The following is a 6,979-nucleotide window of genomic DNA, read 5'->3' on the forward strand; positions in this document are numbered from 1 at the left end:
CATTACAGTCCGTAGGAACATGTCAAACGATGTACAGAATCCATCTTTAGGATGTTTTTAACATAAATCTTCAATAATGTTCCAACTGGAGAATTCCGTTGTCTATAGAATTGCGATGGAACAGAGCTCGCTCTCACGTGAATGAGCGTCACGAGCTCAAGGCATTCTGGCAGACCTCTGACTCATTCCCCTTTCATTTGCCCCCACTTCACAGTAGAAGCATCAGACATGGTCCTAAAGACCGTTGACATCTAGTGGAAGCCTTAGGACGTGCAACATTACCAATATCCCACTATCTTCAATAGGGAATGCGTTGAAAAATGACCAACCTCAGATTTCTCACTTCCTGGTTGGATTTTTTCTCAGGTTTTTGCCTGCCATATGAGTTCTGTTATACTCACAGACATCATTCAAACAATTTCAGAAACTGCAGTGTGTTTTCTATCCAAATATACTAATAATATGCATATATTAGCAACTGGGACTGAGTAGCGGGCAGTTTACTCTGGACACCTCTGGGCACCTTATTCATCAAAGCTACTCAATACTGCCCCCAGCCATAAGAAGTTAATTAAAGGCACAGTCAACTTAGTGTATGGAAACTTCTGACCCACTGGAATTGTGATACAGTGAATTATGTCTGTGTCTGTAAACAATTGTTGGAAAAATTACTTGGGTCATGCACAAAGTAGATGTCCTAACCGACTCTCCAAAACTATACAGTGGGGCAAAAAAGTATTTAGTCAGCCACCAATTGTGCAAGTTCTCCCACTTAAAAAGATGAGAGAGGCCTGTAATTTTCATCATAGGTACACTTCAACTATGACAGACAAAATGAGGGAAAAAAATCCAGAAAATCACATTGTAGGATTTTTAATGAATTTATTTGCAAATTATGGTGGAAAATAAGTATTTGGACAATAACAAAAGTTTATCTCAATACTTTGTTATATACCCTTTGTTGGCGATGACAGAGGTCAAACGTTTTCTGTAAGCCTTCACAAGGTTTTCACACACTGTTGCTGGTATTTTGGCCCATTCCTCCATGCAGATCTCCTCTAGAGCAGTGATGTTTTGGGGCTGTTGCTGGGCAACACGGACTTTCAACTCCCTCCAAAGATTTTCTATGGGGTTGAGATCTGGAGACTGGCTAGGCCACTCCAGGACCTTGAAATGTTTCTTGCGAAGCCACTCCTTCGTTGCCCGGGCGGTGTGTTTGGGATCATTGTCATGCTGAAAGACCCAGCCACATTTCATCTTCAATGCACTTGCTGATGGAAGGAGGTTTTCACTCAAAATCTCACGATACATGGCCCCATTCATTCTTTCCTTTACACGGATCAGTCGTCCTGGTCCCTTTGCAGAAAAACAGCCCCAAAGCATGATGTTTCCACCCCAGTGCTTCACAGTAGGTATAGTGTTCTTTGGGATGCAACTCAGCATTCTTTGTCGTCCAAACATGACGAGTTGAGTTTTTACCAAAAAGTTATATTTTGGTTTCATCTGACCATATGACATTCTCCCAATCTTCTTCCAGGATCATCCAAATGCTCTCTAGCAAACTTCAGACGGGCCTGGACATGTACTGGCTTAAGCAGGGGGACACGTCTGGCACTGCAGGATTTGAGTCACTGGTGGCGTAGTGTGTTACTGATGGTAGGCTTTGTTACTTTGGTCCCAGCTCTCTGCAGGTCATTCACTAGGTCCCCCCGTGTGGTTCTGTTTTTTTTTGCTCACCATTCTTGTGATCATTTTGACCCCACGGGGTGAGATCTTGCATGGAGACCCAGATCGAGGGAGATTATCAGTGGTCTTGTATGTCTTCCATTTCCTAATAATTGCTCCCACAGTTTATTTTCATCAAACCAAGCTGCTTACCTATTGCAGATTCAGTCTTCCCAGCCTGGTGCAGGTCTACAATTTTTTTTCTGGTGTCCCTTGACAGCTCTTTGGTCTTGGCCATAGTGGAGTTTGGAGTGTGACTGTTTGAGGTTGTGGACAGGTGTCTTTTATACTGATAACAAGTTCAAACAGGTGCCATTAATACAGGTAACGAGTGGAGGACAGAGGAGCCTCTTAAAGAAGAAGTTACAGGTCTGTGAGAGCCAGAAATCTTGCACAATTGGTGGCTGACTAATACTTTTTTGCCCCACTGTACTACCCACCACTGCGACCTGTATGCTCTCGTTGGCTGGCCCTCGCTTCATATTCGTCGCCAAACCCACTGGCTCCAGGTCATCTATAAGTCTTTGCTAGGTAAAGCCCCACCTTATCTCAGCTCACTGGTCACCATAGCAGCACCCACTCATAGCACGCGATCCAGCAGGTATATTTCATCCCCAATGCCAATTCCTCGTTTGGCCGCCTTCCAGTTCTCTGCTTCAGTTTCTATTTAGGTTTATGTCACCCATTCATTGACAGTTAGAGACACAGTAGGACCCAAAAGCATAATCAGTGCTCTAACTCTCCCTTGTGCTGGTCTGGAGCAATGAAGTGGTGACGTAGGGTACCGTACTAAAGCACAAAGTCCTGCGGCGCAAGCTCGCAACTTTTAAAGGAGGAACCACTGTACACACGACTGACCAGCTGGCACATAAACACTTCACAAGGTGACTGACAGATTGACATATATGACAACAACAAAAATGGCAGGAGGGCACACATACAGTGGATATGTGAAAGGGACATGTGGCAGCGCTGACACTAAGCAAACAGAACAGAGTAACATTCCTCCCCCAGCTGGCCCAGGGCAAATATGCCACCCAGGGGAGGGGTCAGAGGTCACACAGGAAGTATACTGACTCAACTCTAGCCACTTTAATAATGGGAATTGATGGGAAATGTAAATATATCACTAGCCACTTTAAACAATGCTACCTTATATGTTACTTACCCTACATTATTCATCTCATATGCATACGTATATACTGTACTCTATATCATCGACTGCATCCTTATGTAATACATGTATCACTAGCCACTTTAACTATGCCACATTGTTTACATACTCATCTCATATGTATATACTATATACTGTACTCGATATCAGCTACTGTATCTTGCCTATGCTGCTCTCCAAAATAAACCTGTCTGCTAGGTAACAAGGATACACACCTCTCTCCAAAATAAACCTGTCTGCTAGGTAACAAGGATACACACCTCTCTCCAAAATAAACCACTGTATAATATTCATATATATTAGCTAACTATTAGCTAACTTACACAAACATATGGATTTCTTATACATGCCTGTTTGCGTATGTGTGTTCGCAAAAAAAAAATCCTTGAGTGGTTTCCTTTCTCTCTGGCAACTGAGTTTGGAAGGACGTCTGTATCTTTATAGTGACTGGATGTATTGATACTCCATCCAAAGTGTGATTACCTTCACCGTGCTCAAAGAGATATTTGATGTCTGCTTTTAAAATGTTTTACCAATCTACCAATAGGTGCCCTTCTTAGCGAGGCATTGGGAAACCTCCCTGGTCTTTGTGGTTGAATGTGTATTTGTAATTCACTGCTCAATTGAGGGACTTTACAGATAATTGTATGTGTGGGGGACAGAGATGAGGTAGTCATTCAAAAATCATGATTAACACTATTATTGCACACAGAGTGAGTCCATGCAATGTATTACGTGACTTGTTAAAAAGCTGATTTTTACTCCTGAATTTATTTAGGTTTGCCATAACAAAGGGGTTGAATACTTTTTTATTGAATCAAGAGCTTTTCGCTTTTCATTTGTAATTCATTCGAACAACATCATAGATGAAGACCAAGGTGCGGCGTGGTAGGCGTACATTATACTTTTATTTTAAATGACACCAAAAAACGTAAAGCTATATGCAGTGCAGAAAGCAACTACACACAAACAAGATTCCATAACTGAAGGTGGGAAAAGGCCTGCCTAAGTATGATCCCCAATCAGAGACAACGATAGACAGCTGCCTCTGATTGCGAACCATAACCAGGCCAACAAAGAAATAGACCAACTAGAATGCCCACCCAAATCCCACCCTGACCTAACCAAATAGAGAAATAAAAAGGCTCTCTAAGGTCAGGGCGTGACATTGTGGGGTATTGCTTGTAGACCATTGACAAAATATATCAATTTAATCCATTTTAAATTCAGGCTGTAACACAACAAAATGTGGAATAATTGCTGAAGCCACTGTATGTCATAAAGCCTTTGAGTGCCTAGTTTTTCCCTTATACAGTAGCCACATTAGGTCTGCGAATCACATTATCCTGGTTTGCGAAGTGATATTTAATCCCTAATCCAGCCAGAGAGATGATATACAATAATTTGAACTTTTCTTCACACACAATCTGCATTCAGAATGACTGGTTAGAAAGATTAATAAACGAGACTACCTAAACCATCTAAACTGGAACAACCATTTCAGTAATGGGTGCAATAAGTCCAAGTAACAGATTGGAATAGTTGAGAAAAATGTACCCTTATTTTACCAGGTAAATCGAGTGAGTACAAATAGTCATTTACAGCATCGACCTGGGGAATAGTTACAGGGGAGAGGAAGAGGGATTAATGAGCCAATTGGAAGATGAGGAAGATTCGGTGACCATGATGGTATGATGTCCAGATTGGGAATTCAGCCAGGACACCGGGGTTATCACCCCTACTCTTACGTTAAGTGCAATGGGATCTTTTACTGACCACAGAGAGTCAGGACAGCCGGTTAACGTCCCATCCGAAAGACAGCACCCTACACAGGGCAATGTCCCCAATCACTGCCTTTGTGTAGCATAAGATTAATTAATCAATCAATGTACATGCAAAAAAATATCGAACTGCAATACAGCATGCTGGGAAATATGATAATGATGAGCGTGGTTTTGCCAGCAAGACCAGCATGGACCAGCTTGACCAGCATGGACCAGCTTAGTTAGCAGCATACCAGTATCACCAGCATACCCGCATGAGCTGCTCACCAGCATCACCAGTTTGACCAGCTAATCAGTCAGCATAAGGGTTTTCATTGGGAATCCAGATTTCTAAGGGACTTGCTTGCAGTTCCTACCGCTTCCACTGGATGTCACCAGTCTTTAGAAATTGTTGAGGTTGAGAAATTGTTGAGAAATTGTTGAGGATTTCTTTGTGTAATGAAGAAGTACAGTCATCTTGAACGAGGGTCACTTTATGTGTACTGTTTGATAGAGGCGCGTGACCAGAAAGCATGCGTCAGTTTGTTTTCTTCCTGTTTTGAACACAGATCATCCAGTCTTCAATTTTATCGATTATTTACTTTAAAAAATACCTAAAGTTGTATTACAAAAGTAGTTTGAAATGTTTTGGCAAAGTTTACAGGTAAGTTTTGAGATATTTTATAGTCACGTTGCGCAAGTTGGAACCAGTGTTTTTCTGGATCAAACGCGCCAAATAAATGAACATTTTGGATATATGTGGACGGAATTAATCGAACAAAAGGACCATTTGTGATGTTTATGGGACATATCGGAGTGCCAACAGAAGAAGCTCGTCAAAGGTAAGGCAAGATTTATATTTTTATTTCTGTGTTTTGTGTCGCGCCTGCAGGGTTGAAATATGTTTTCTCTCTTGTTTACGGAGGTGCTATCCTCAGATAATAGCATCGTTTGCTTTTGCCGAAAAGCCTTTTTGAAATCTGACATGTTGGCTGGATTCACAACACGTGTAGCTTTAATTTGATGTCCTACATGTATGATTTCATGAAAGTTGGATTTTTATGGGAATTTATTTTGAATTTGGCGCTCTGCATTTTCTCTGGCTTTTGGCCAAGTGGGCCGTTACCGTCCCACATATCCCAGAGAGGTTAATGGTGGGTTGTGACGTGTCAGAGTAAATGTATAATTATTTAATGAATTGATTTGGCCAAGTGTAACTGCGCTCTCTGTTCAGTGCGGTCTCTGCTTAGCAGCGGTCTCTGCTCAGTTTGGCAGCTGCTCAGTTTGACAGCTGCACAGATGGGAGAGGGAGATGCCCGTGTGCTTCGCGGTTTACCAGATCTTTTTTTCTGGAGTTTTATTGAAGATCACTCCGCGACACACGCTGCAGCGCTGTCGTTCAACAGCAGATGATGCGCTGTCTGCCACTGACTTGTCATTCCCACTCGCCAAATGGACTCATGCTAGCAACAGTGTTGCCAACTTAGCGACTTTGTTGCTATATTTAGCGAGCATTCAGACCCCTCTAGCGACACATTTTCAAAAAATAGACTAACGACAAATCTAGCGACTTTTTCTGGTGTTATTGGAAACTTCTGGAGACTCTGACCTGGAAGCACCTATCGCTCTTACTCTTCTCAACGAGCAGCGGGTGCTGCCGTGGGCCCAACCCCCGTCCCAAAGCCCACTCCAGACTGCAAATGAACCGCGCATGCGGGAAGCCGCCACTGGCTGATCCCGCCCTGGGTTACATTCAGGGCGGGATGTAAATGTAAAATGTTCTTTGTCTAAAATAAATCTCTTCACAAAAATAAATCACTGCATTTGACTCACACAGCCTCAGTCACTTACTCACCTTGTCCACTGTGTGTGTGCCTCTCTGTGACATAAACTAAGCATCTAGCTGGCTAGCTCATCATGTCTCAGTCTAAACTGTACACTCAAAAGTACAGAAAGGAGTGGTAATCAAACCCTGAATTCAAAGGCTGGTTGAAGCCGTTTATTGGAGATGATCCATACTGCCTGTATTGTAAGGCTGATTTGTACGCCAAACTTAGTGATGTAAAAAAACACATGACAACTCAAAAACCTTATAACACTTCCACCCAAAGCTGCCATTTGTGGTTTAAAAAATGGCTGAGGCCACCATGGCATTAGCTATCGCTGAACACTGTTCCAAGCTGGCATGTGATCACATTGGAGAAGCATGAGAAGCATGACCTTAGTGTTGCGCTGTCAGAAACTGATCCCAGAATAGACCTGCTTGTTGAAAACTTTGACCATCCACACACCTCTCATTAGGACTGTGTGTGTATTT

Source organism: Oncorhynchus tshawytscha, linkage group LG03 (assembly GCF_018296145.1).
Source record: "Oncorhynchus tshawytscha isolate Ot180627B linkage group LG03, Otsh_v2.0, whole genome shotgun sequence".
Lineage (NCBI taxonomy): Eukaryota > Metazoa > Chordata > Actinopteri > Salmoniformes > Salmonidae > Oncorhynchus > Oncorhynchus tshawytscha.